Here is a 12833-nt window from a genome sequence, read left to right on the forward strand (position 1 = left end):
AGGGTAGACCATCTGCTTCGCATCAGCCTACTTTCCCGGGAGGTAGTGTGACAGGGGTACCTGTAGTCGGCAGCAGTAGCAGTCAGTGTGGACTGTTGGTGGGAAAATCAGTTCACTCGGCGGTGTGGCAGTTTTTCATCAAGCATCCGGAGGATGTTAACCTGGCCACATGCAAGATGTGTCGGAAGAAGTCCCAATGTTTGCACCACAGCCCTGCGTCAACATATGCAGCATCACCATTAAGCGGCCTGAGAGAACTGTGGTTCCAATGTGGTGGTCCAGCCTGCTGCATCTCCCAGTGGCCACTCCCTGTTTCAGCCAGCCAGCCAAGGCTCCACCACCTCAGCCGAAGGGAGCTGTGTGTCATACCCATCTTCTGTAGCTCCAGATGCTCCTGCTCGTCCTAATTCGAGTCAGTCATTCCGCCAGCAATCCCTCGGCGAAGCCATGTCCAAGAGACAACAGTATGCGCCCACTCATCCAATGACGCAGAAGCTGAATGTGCTCCTGTCCAAGTTGCTGGTGCTGCAGTCCCTCCCTTTTCAAGTGTTGGACTGTACTGCAACTGATGGCTTGTGCCGAGGTGGAGAGTCCCAAGCGTAATTTCTTTTTGAAGAAGGCGGTACCAGCCCTGCACAATTTTGTGAAACAGAAGGTGGGCCAGTCCTTGAGCCTGTCGGTGTGTACCAAAGTGCATGGCAGTGCCGACGTGTGGAGCTGTAACTAAGGTCAGGAACGATACATGTCCTTTACGGCCCACTGGGGGAATGTGGTTCCTGCACAGCCACAACAGCAACTTGGACAGATCATGCCGCTTCCACCTCCATGCTCTTAGGCCGTTGGACCTGTGACAGTGTGCGACTCTGCCTCCTCATCCTCCACCGTGTCCTCAGCCTCCACTGCACGGACAAATCGCAGTGCCCCTCCAGCATACCATGTGTGCAGGGCACAGCTGTGTCACGCTGTTCTTCACATAGTTTGCCTTGGCAAATGGAGTCACACAGGGGAGGAACTGCTAAATGTAATTCATAAAGAAATCGAATCATGGCTTACTCCATGAAAACTGGAAATGGGAACCATGGTGACCGACAACAAGAAGAACATCTTGTCTGCGCTGCGACAAGGAAGCCTGAGCCATGCGCCCTGCATGGCACACGTGTTCAATCTGGTTGTCAAGCAGTTCCTGAAGTGTTCCCCCCATCTGCAAGACATCTTAACAATTGGAAGGAAACTTTGCATGCACTTCAGCCACTTGTACACTGCAAAGCACACCCTCCTTGAGCTGCAGCGTCAGAACGGCATCCCCCAACATAGTCTGATTTACGACGTTTCCACACGTTGGAATTCCCTCCTCCATATGTTGGACCAACTATACAAACAGAGAAAAGCCATCACTAATTTTTTGATGATCCAAGCGGATAGGGGGACTCCCCTGTGTAACTTCAATGTCAACCAGTGGCAGCTCATACGTGACACCTGCCGTTTGCTCAGGCCCTTTGAGGAAGCCATATTATTAGTCAGTCGCCAGGAAAATGCAATGAACTACGTCATTCCACTGCTTCATCTCCTACAACACGTGTTGGAAATGATGGCTGACCAGGACAGTGGAGACGTGGCGCCTACATCTCCTGGCAACATGAGCACTGTAGGGGCTGAACTGGAAGAGGAGGGGGGGAGGGGCACAGTGGAGCACAGTTTAGGTTTCATGAGATGGGTGCATTTTCTAGTCATCTGACAGGAGAGGAGGAGGAGCAGCTAGAGGTTTATGAGGAAGGTGAGACACAGGACCCAGACACACCATGGCAGTATTCAGTGGAGATGGAGGCAGGGAGTCCCTCCGAGTCACGTACACAAATGGCACGATGCATGCTCACTTGCTTGAGTAGTGACTGCCAAATTTTCACCATTTGGCAGCAGGACTTTTGGCTGTACACCTTATTGAACCCTCGCTACCGGCACAAAATGGGGGCCCTTTTCACACCCACTGAGAGGGAAGATAAAAACGGATCTACTACAGAAACATCCTACGTAGTCAGTTGGCCGATGCCTATCTGTGCCATCATCCATTCTCTCACAGGTCTTACTCCGGGGGGGCCCTCTGCGCTCACCTGCGACTGCCATGACTGTTAGGGAGGGGTGGGGTGGCAGGAGCAGTACCAGCTCCATCAGCAGCAGCCTGAATCTACAGTCACTGATGAGTAGCTCTCTTCACCCACATAGTGAAGCAACTCATTAGCAGCAGGTAGACCTGGAGCAGGACCTGAAACAGCAGGTGATGGCATACCTTGACATGACCATGCCAACACACCTTGAAGATCCGCTGGACTTCTGGGCAGCCAAACTTGATTTGTGGCTGCAACTAGCAGAGTTTGCCCTAGAAAAGCTGTCCTGCCCGGCCAGTAGTGTGCCATCAGAGCGGTTGTTTAGTGCAGCAGGAGCCATAGTAACTCCAAGGAGAACTCGTCTGTCCACGAAAAATGTGGAGAGACTGACCTTTGTGAAGATGAATCAGACATGGATCAGCCAGGATTTCAACCCACCAATGCCTGATGCATCAGAATAGATTGACCAAGGTGCCACACCAACACTTCACAAATGTGGATAGTACAAAACAAGTTTTAAGGTACTGCTCCCCAGTTACAGACATCCCTCTCCATCAGACCACAAGTAAGTATTGAGGATATGCATTAGATAAAATGTATGTACTCAAATTCTTTTTTGAAATCAAACAAAAGGAAAGATGTGCAAAAAACACTGTGTGCCACCTACACCACCAAGTACTGATGTGATTGAAATACCTCTAAAAGGTGTAAGAGAACAACGTATGGTCCAACGTATGGTGGGGGTAAAAACTTCCCCTGTAAGGCCCTATTCTTGCATTATTAATTCCATTCTTGGCAAGTGTTAATCGCCCTAAAAAGGGTGGCCCCACACAGGAACCTCTCCATATTTCCCCCTACAAACCGCCATTTCCCAGGGTTTTTAGGTGGCGATAGGGAGAGGTTCCTGTGTGGGGCCGTACTTTTTAAGAAGAGTAAAACTTTCTCTATTTCCACCTCTCTATTTCCATTTCGAGGAGTTTCCTGTTTGGGGCCTCCCTTTTTAGGGTGAGTAACACTTTCTAAGAATGGAATTAATAGGGCGAGAGTAGGGCCTTACAGGGGATGTTTTTACCCCCACCAGTTACAACAAAAAAAACATTTGTCTTCCCGTCTTTGCATTTTCATTTTTTCCTCATCACCTTCTAAAAATCCTAACGCTTTAAATTTTGCACATAAAATTACATATGATGGCTTATTTTTTGCGCCACCAATTCTTCTTTGCAGTGACATTGGTCACTTTTTGGGGGCTTCCGTTTCTACGCAGTGCATTTTTCAGTGAAAATAACACCTTATCTTTATTCTGTAGGTCCATACGGTTAAAATGATACCCTACTTATATAGGTTGGATATTGTCGTACTTCGGAAAAAAATCATAACTACATGCAGGAAAATTTATACGATTAAAATTGTCATCTTCTGACCCCTATCATTTTTTTTTTCGCGAACGGGCTGGTATGAGGGCTCATTTTTTGCGCTGTGTTCTGATGTTTTTATCGGTAAAAAAGTGACCAAAAATAAGCTATTTTGAACTTTGGAATTTTTTGCGCGTACGCCATTGACCGTGCGGTTTAATTAATTATATATTTTTATAGTTCGGACATCTATGCACGCGGCGATACCACATGTTTATTTAAATTTTTATTTACACAGTTTTTTTTTAATAGGAAAATGGGGTTGATTCAAAATTTTATTAGGGAAGGGGGACCTTTGTTAACTTTTTTTTTTTCACATTTTTTTTTGCAGTGTTATAGCTCCCATACTGATCCCTGCAAAGCCATAGCTTTGCATGGATCAGCAAGATAGGGGCTCGATTGCTCAAGCCTGTATCTCAGGCCTGGAGCAATCAAACCCAGATCGGACGCAACGGAGCAAGGTAAGGGGACCTCTGCTCACGTCCTAGCTGATCGGGACATCGTGATTTTATCAGCCCGACTGAGCTGCCAGGAAGCATTTACTTTCATTTTCAGCGCAGCGATCGACTTTGAACGCCGCGTCTGAAGGGTTAATAGCGCGCGGCACAACGAACGGTCCTGCGCACTGTTAGCTATATATTTTTTTAACCTCTTAAGGACGCAGGGCGTACCTGTACGCCCTGCGCCCGGTCCCAGTGTTTTAAACGAGGTCACGCCGTGACCCCGCATCACACCGGGCCGGTCCCGGCTGCTATTCATAGCCGGGACCGGCCCGGTGTGATGCGGGGGTCACGGTGTGACCTCGTTTTAAACACCAGGACCGGGCGCAGGGCGTACAGGTACGCCCTGCGTCCTTAAGAGGTTAAAAAAATATATAGATTTTTTTCCTCTTTGTGTATGTTAATGGGGTAATGGGGGGAGGGGGGGTGGCGCCACAAGGTTAGCTCGCACAGGCTGCCTGAATACCTAAGGCTGTCCCTGGGTCTCCTCATGCTGCCACCACCTCCATGCTGAGTCATTCATCCACTATACGTTTTCCTCATACTACCGCCACCTCCAGGCTCTGTCATGTACTGCTCAGCGACAGTGATTCTAAAAGCTACCCCTCTGAGCTGCATGTCATACTGAGTAACAGTATTATTTCACTAACCCAGCACACACCCTATGCGTGTTACGGCAAGGCAAAGTGTTCTACATCTCTATTGAGGCTCACTGTAGGCCAGAAATAGCCGTTTTTTTTTGCTCATCTCTATTTGCAACAAAGTATCAGGATAAGATAGAGATTTGTGCAGCTGCTGTGCTTGAAGCACATATTTAACAGCTAAATATACTTTAAGACATTTTACAGCCATAAAAAAATAACGTGAGTCCACCTCTCTCTGTTGAATACAGAGGACGATTATTAGTAAATGTGTAGAGCTATTTATAAGTGTGCAGAGCTTTTTTTTTTAATCATAAAAAACTGCAGAATTCTGCTCCGCTGCAAGCATAACACCTTAAATTGACTATAAGTTATATGACAGACATCATAGGGCTTAACCCCTTAAGGACACAGGGTTTTTCAGTTTTTGCACTCTTTTTTTCCTCCTTACCTTTTAAAAATCATAACCCTTTCAATTTTCCACCTAAAAATCCATATTATTTTTTGCGTCACCAATTCTACTTTGCAGTGACATTAGTCATTTTACCGAAAAATTCACGGCGAAATGGAAAAAATATCATTGTGCGACAAAATGGAAGAAAAAACGCCATTTTGTAACTTTTGGGGGCTTCCATTTCTACACAGTGCATATTTCGGTAAAAAGGACACCTTATAATTATTCTGTAGGTCCATACGGTTAAAATGATACCCTACTTATATAGGTTTGATTTTGTCGTACTTCTGGAAAAAATCATAACTACATGCAGGAAAATTTATACGTTTAAAAATGTCATCTTCTGACCCCTATAACTTTTTTATTTTTCCACGTACAGGGCGGTATGATGACTCATGTTTTGCGCCGTGATCTGAAGTTTTTATCGGTATGATTTTCTTTTGATCGGACTTTTGGATCACTTTTTATTCATTTTTTAATGGTATAAAAAGTGACCATTTTTTTCCGCGTACGCAATTGACTCTGCGGTTTAATTAATGATATATTTTTATATTTCGGACATTTAAGCACGCGGCAATACCACATGTGTTTTATTTTTTATTTTATTTACACTGCTATTTTTTTTATGGGAAAAGGGGGGTGATTCAAACTTTTAATAGGGAAGGGGTTAAATGACCTTTATTAACACTTTTTTTTACTTTTTTTTTTTTGCAGTGTCATAGGGACCTATAACACTTCACACACTGATCTCTCATGCTGATCACTGGCGTGTATTAACACGCCTGTGATAAGTGTTATCGGCGCTTGACTGCTCCTGCCTGGATCTCAGGCACGGAGCAGTCATTCGTAGATCGGACACCGAGGAGGCAGATAAGGGCCCTCCCAGTGTCCTGTAAGCTGTTCGGGACGCCGCGATTTACCGCGGCGGTCCCGAACAGCCCGACTGAGCAGCCGGGATACTTTCACTTTAGACGCGGCGGTTAGCTTTGATCGCCGCGTCTGAAGGGTTAATACAGGGCATCACCGCAATCGGTGATGTTCTGTATTAGCCGCGGGTCCCAGCCATTGATAGCCGCCGGGACTGACCCGATATGACACAGGGACACCGCATGACCCCGCGGCATATGGCGGGAGCCGGCGGAGGACGTAAATATACGTCCTGCGTCGTTAAGGAGTTAAAGAGGTACTCCCGTGGAAAACTTTTTTTTTTATCAACTGGTGCCAGAAAGTTAAACAGATTTGTAAATCACTTCTATTAAAAAATCTTACTCCTTCCAGTACTTTTAGGGGCTGTATACTAAAGAGAAATCCAAAAAATAAATGCATTTTCTCTGATGTCATGACCACAGTGCTCTCTGCTGACCTCTGCTGTCCATTTTAGGAACTGTCCAGAGCAGTATATGTTTGCTATGGGGATTTTCCTCTGCTCTGGACAGTTCCTAAAATGGATAGCAGAGGTCAGCAGAGAGCACTTTCCCCTTTTTTTGCTTTTTCCCCCTTTTACCTCTTGTGAAAATGAAAAGTATAGGGCAACATCAGCATGTTAGTGTAAAACATATTTTTTTTTTACACTAACATGCTGGTGCAGACCCCAACTTCACCTTTTCATAAGGGGTGAAAGGAGAAAAAGCCCCCCAAAATTTGTTAGGCAATTTCTCTTGAGTACTGCGATACCCCATATGTGGCCATAAACTGTTGCCTTGAAATACGACAGGGCTCCGAAGTGAGAGAGCGCCATGCGCATTTGAGGCCTGAATTAGGGATCTACATAGGGGTGGACATAGGGGTATTCTACGCCAGTGATTCCCAAACAGGGTGCCTCCAGCTGTTGCAAAACTCCCAGCATGCTTGGACAATTAACGGCTGTCCGGCAATACTGGGAGTTGTTGTTTTGCAACAGCTGGAGGCTCCTTTTTGGAAACAGTGGCGTACCAGACATTTTTCATTTTTATTGGGGAGGGGAGGTGGGCTGTGTAGGGGTATGTGTATATGTAGTGTTTTTTACTTTTTACTTTATTTTGTGTTAGTGTAGTGTAGTGTTTTTAGGGTACAGTCACATGGGCGAGGGATTACAGTGAGTTTCCCGCTGCGAGTTTGAGCTGCTGCGCAAAATTTGCTGCATCGCAAACTTGCATCCTGATAGTCACTGTAAGCCCCCTGCCCATGTGAATGTACCCTGTACATTCACAGGTGGGAGGGGAACCTCCAGCTGTTGCAAAACTACAACTCCCAGCATGCACAGTCTATCAGTGCATGCTGGTAGTTATAGTTTTGCAATAGCTGGAGGCACATGGGTTGGGAAACACTGAGTTAGGAAACAGACAATGTTTCCCAACCAGTGTGCCTCCAGTTGTTGCAAAACCACAACTCCCAAACATTCTCAGGCATGCTGGGAGTAGTAGTTCGGCAACATCTTTAGAGCCAGATGTTGCCGAACTGTAACTCCCAGCATACTTGGAGTTGTAGTTTTGCAACATCTGGAGGACTACAGTTTGCAGACCACTAATACAGTGGTTCCCAATCTCTGTCCTTCCAGATGTTGCAAAACTACAACTTCCAGTATGCCAAAACTGTCCAGGCATGCTGGGAGTTGTAGTTCTGCAACATCTGAAGGGCCAGATGTTACAGAACTACAACTCCCAGCAAGCCTGGACAGTAAGGGCATGCAGAGGATGTGTAGTTTTGCAACATCTGGAAGGGCACAATGGTCTCCAAACTGTGGACTTCCAGATGTTGCAAAACTGCAACTCCCAGCATGCCCAGACGCCAAGGGCTGTCTGGGCATGCTGGTAGTTGTAGTGTAAGGGGACCAGATGGAGCAGTCCAGATCGCTTTACGGCGGTCTGGACTGCTGCAAAGGTCCCGCAACGCCGACGAAGATCCACTCACCTGTTGCCACCGCCGCCGTCTCCGCCGCCGGGATCCGGGTCTTCATGGACAAGTTAAGTACCGGGGCCGGTCCCCAGCACTCCCCCGTCCCCCGCTGCATCCTCCGGTCTTCCTCCTGTTCTCACCGGACTTCCAGGGGCTGGGCAGGGCGGGAGGAAGTAACCCTTCCCCTGTGATTGGTCGGTTAGCTAACCGAGGAATCGCAGGGGATAGGAGGAGGTGGCTGGCTTGCCACCTCGCTCCTATACTTTAGCTGTCTGTGACAACCGGGATCATGCAAAATTACCGGGCGGTCGGGTCCCAGAGACCCGATCAGCCCGGTATCGCCGCAGAATCCAGGGGCGATTTCCCTCGCGATTTGGCCCCCCTCGGCGTTTTCCCCTGGATGCCTGCTGAAGCTTTTCAGCAGACATCCGCTTCCGATCTCTGCCCGGCGTGCGGCAGGGACCGGAAACCGCCAGGGCGTACGTTTACGCCATGGGTCCTTAAGTACCAGGGCGCCAGGGCATAAAATTACGCCCTGGGTCCTGAACAGGTAAAGGACGCAGGGTTTTTCCATTTTTACACTTTCGTTTTTTCCTCACCTTTTAAAAATCATAACCCTTTTAATGTTGCAGCTAAAAATCCATATGATGGCTTATTTTTTGCACCACCAATTCTACTTTGTAATGACATCAGTCATTTAACCCAAAAACCTACGGCGAAACCAAACAAAATTTAAGAAAAAATACCATTTTGTAACTTTTGGGGGCTTCTGTTTTTACGCAGTTGATCACACTTAAAAAAGTTGCTCCAATATCCAAACAAATGCAAAGATAATCATAAACTGCTCAATACCATCCCCATTCCAATGTGTTTCTGTGCATGCATCAATTTACAACGGTGACGCAAGTACTTCCACAGGGGAACAAGCAAGGTAAAAGTGCAAATGCTAGAATGAGTATGAACAAGAGATATATACAGTGGGGATCAAAAGTTTGGGCACCCCAGGTAATTTTTTTTATTAATGTGCATAAAGAAGGAAAGATGGAAAAATCTCCAAAAGGCATCAAATTACAGATTAGACATTCTTATAATATGTCAACAAAAGTTAGATTTTATTTTCATCATTTACACTTTCAAAATACCACAGAAAACAAAAAAATATCGTCTGCAAAAGTTTGGGCACCCTGCAGAGTTAATATCTTGTACTGCCCCTTTGGCAACGCTTTTTGTAGCCAACCAAGAGTGTTTCAATTCTTGTTTGAGGTATCTTTGCCCGTTCTTCCTTACAAAAGTCTTCCAGTTCTTGGAGATTTCTGGGCTGTCTGTCACGCACTGCTCTTTTAAGGTCTATCCATAGATTTTCAATTATGTTGAGGTCAGGAGGAGATTGTGAAGGCCGTGGCAAAACCTTTAGTTTACGCCTCTTGATGTAATCCTCCGTGGATGTCGAGGTGTGTTTAGGATCATTATCCATTTGTAGAAGCCATGTTGACATCTGAAAACGTTTTGCTATCTTCTTATAGCCTTCTCCAGCTTTGTGAGCGTCAACTATTTTCAGTTTCAGATTTCTAGACAACTGCTTAGAAGAACCCATGGTGCTGATTGTTGGGACAAGGTCAGATGAGTCTGGGCATTTAAAACCTTTGAGATTGACATCACCTGGTCTTCCCAGATGATGATTGAGAACAATCCATGACACTGGCAGGTGTCAGCTTTGCAAAAGGGGCAGTGCATGCTATAAATTCTGCAGGGTGCCCAAACTTTTGCAGACGCCATTTTTTTGTTTTCTGTTATTTTGAAAGTGTAAATGATGGAAATAAAATCTAACTTTTGTTGACATATTATAATAATGTCTAATCTGTAATTTGATGCCTTTTGGAGATTTTTCCATCTTTCCTTGGCTTCTTTATGCACATTAATACATTTTTTTACCTGGAGTGCTTTTGATCCCCACTGTAGTAGGAGCAAACATAAAAATAAGTCAACCAATAAAAATTACCCCCAGTGACTAAAGCATCCTGGGCAACCTATACGGAATATGTGACCATCATCCCCGGTTGCATATAAGTCACTTGGACGTGGGTGGGAAGCCACCTGTAACAAAGGGTATAGCAAAATAAGGACCATAGACTTACCCCATCATGCCATTAAAGAGATGAATGTGTATGAATGTTGCCGTACTTACGGGTCCACTCAGGGAGAATGCATGTTTGGGACGTAACCTAAAGTAAATGTAATGAGTGATGTAGTGAAAGGTGTCTTAACACTCTTCAGGCACTCTGGATATGCCCCCGAACCGCTCCCGATGATGCACGCCGAGAGCGGGTCTAAGCAATGGAGTCTAGCTCCTTTGTAGTTACTCCTCTTGGGCAGTGTGCACTCTGGAGACAGGTAGTTAGTTTACTGTCGGAGAAACTGGTTACCAGCTAGTAACGCGCCAAGTATAAAAGGATTGAGGTGGTATAGGCTGTGGGAAATACCCACAATATTGGTAGCTTCATAAAGTGCCCCATATGTACAAATACATATAATGGCTCAGACATTCCAGACTGATATTTACATAAAAATTACAACCAAATGCTATGGTGAGGATGGTAAGATATATAAACCATACAGCAGGTGAACAAGGTGGAAATGGACGCATCATGCACATTATGTAGGATGGAGGATGAATGCATGCAACAAATGTACACCTATGCATGCAATAAAGGTATGCAGTTATACATTAACAATAAGGTGAATGTACTGCCTGGGTAACTCATATGACCAAATGAACTGTACTGTAATGAACACTCAGTACTACAGATAGCATACACTATTCCTGTTTAACAAATATGGAACATTAGGGTACAAAAAAAAAGGATACATTGGGACTGTATAGTGAAGAGGACACTGGAGGGGTAGTGCAACCCCAAGAATGGGGGCATGGATGCCCTAAAAAGGGCAGTACCGTAAACAGGAATCTCCTATTGTTCCCTAGTGGGCCCTTAGCTAGAGGTGGAACTAGAATACAGCCCGCCAGGGCCCCCCACTGACTGCCTAACATCCACCTTGAAAGGCCCTCCCCCAGTGTCCCATCAGATCACAGAAAGGGGGGCACATGATATCTGTTCATTAAGGCCCTGGAGGGCTACCATTTGGAGACAATAAAACAATTTGCATTCCCTTTGAATGTGTAAGTATGTCAAAGTCTCCACCACGTACCTTCATAATAGGTATTGACATGTGTGGCAACCGGGTGTCCCTCCTGTTGCGAATATCTCCGATATGTTCAAGTATACGTCTGCGGAATTCCCGAATCGTAAATGTCTTGAGTACATTATCGCAAGCTCTACAGTGCCCGCACCTAAAGCATCCCATAGTGATAGAACTGTTAAGCCAGGTAGTAGATGACTTGGCTTTGAGAAAGCTATGTGCTATGTGTAAGTATGTCCCCAAGACTCTCAACTTTCCTATATGTGACCGTCGGTAGATTGGATGATGTTCCTAACTTGTGTTGACATGGCGTCAAACGTACCAATAATTCTCATAGGTTGTGAAGTCATGGGTTTAGATTTATGTATTAGTAACTGTGTCCTATCTTGTTGAAGTACAAACTGGTAAGCATTCTTCAATGTATAATCCGAATACCCCCATTGTAAAAAATGTGCACGAAGCTCTCTAGCCTGATGGATATTATCATTAATATCTGAACAGTTCCTCCTGAGACGGAGATACTGCCCCCTTGGTATGCCTCTCTTAAGAGGCACTGGGTGGCAGCTTTCTCATATCAGGAGACTATTCGTGGACATTCTTTTCCTGGAGACTGTAGTACTCAAGCCTGCCCGTCCATCTTTAGTTATTAAGGCATCTAGGAATGCCAGGCTCTGTGTATTTGTCTCAAAAGAAAATGCAACCCAATATGGTTCTGATTAAGTAACTGTACAAATAGTATAAAGTTGGCTCCTGTGTCTGCCCATAGGATGAAAATATCGCCTATGTAAAGCGACCAGAAGATCGTGCTACTAGACTGGGCCTCTCATTCCTCCAAAAAGGCGCTGGACTCCCACCAGCCCAGGGTGAGGTTAGTGTACGATGGGGCATAGGGACTCCCCATGGCCGTACCCATGAGGCAGTGGAAGTACCGCCCATTAAAGATGAAATCATTGTGGGCAAGTGTAAATTCGAGGAGGTTTAGAACGTGAATTCCACGTGAGGACAGATAGTAAGACACCACCCATAGGCCAAAAAAGTGAGGAATAGATGCTATATAATCATGATGTATAATGCCTCTACGTCAATAAATGCTAACAAAATGTCATCCTCAACAGTTAATCCCTCCAACTTTACTAACAAATCAAGTGTGTCAGGTGTGTACGATGGGAGAGATAAGACAAAAACTTGGGGGATCTTATCCAGATAGATGGCCACATTTTGACCAAGACCCTCAATGCCTGCCACTATAAGTCACCCCTTAAGGGGAGAGAGGCCCTTATGAACCTTGGGTAAGGTATAAAATGTGGGGACAATGGGGGTCTCGGGCAATAAGAAATAGAACTCATCTTGGCTTATTAGTTTTTCCTCTCTTGCTGCAACCAGTAATTCTTTTAACTCAGCACGATAACATAACGTCGGGTTGCAGGTTGAAATCTCATAGGTAAGATGGACATCAAGAAGACTGTGAAACATATCAATGTAATTAGTACGATCCAGGAGGACCACATTCCCGCCTTTGTCTGATGCTTTGATCACAAGGTCCTGGTCCCTCTCCAAGGCTCTAACAGCCATTCTCTCCTTATAAGATAAATTATAGCCCATCTCTTGTGGGAGATCAGAGAAGGACCTAAGATCCTTTGTAACCAAAACCACAA

The 12833-nt window shown here is 45.5% G+C and overlaps 1 protein-coding gene across 3 annotated transcripts in view; it reads right to left on the minus strand.

Annotated features, from left to right (window-relative positions):
- LOC130276122 (contactin-4-like) overlaps positions 1-12833 on the minus strand; it is a 294692-nt gene that overhangs the window by 35684 nt on the left and 246175 nt on the right. The window lies entirely within an intron of this gene.

Source organism: Hyla sarda, chromosome 6 (genome assembly GCF_029499605.1).
Source record: "Hyla sarda isolate aHylSar1 chromosome 6, aHylSar1.hap1, whole genome shotgun sequence".
NCBI lineage: Eukaryota > Metazoa > Chordata > Amphibia > Anura > Hylidae > Hyla > Hyla sarda.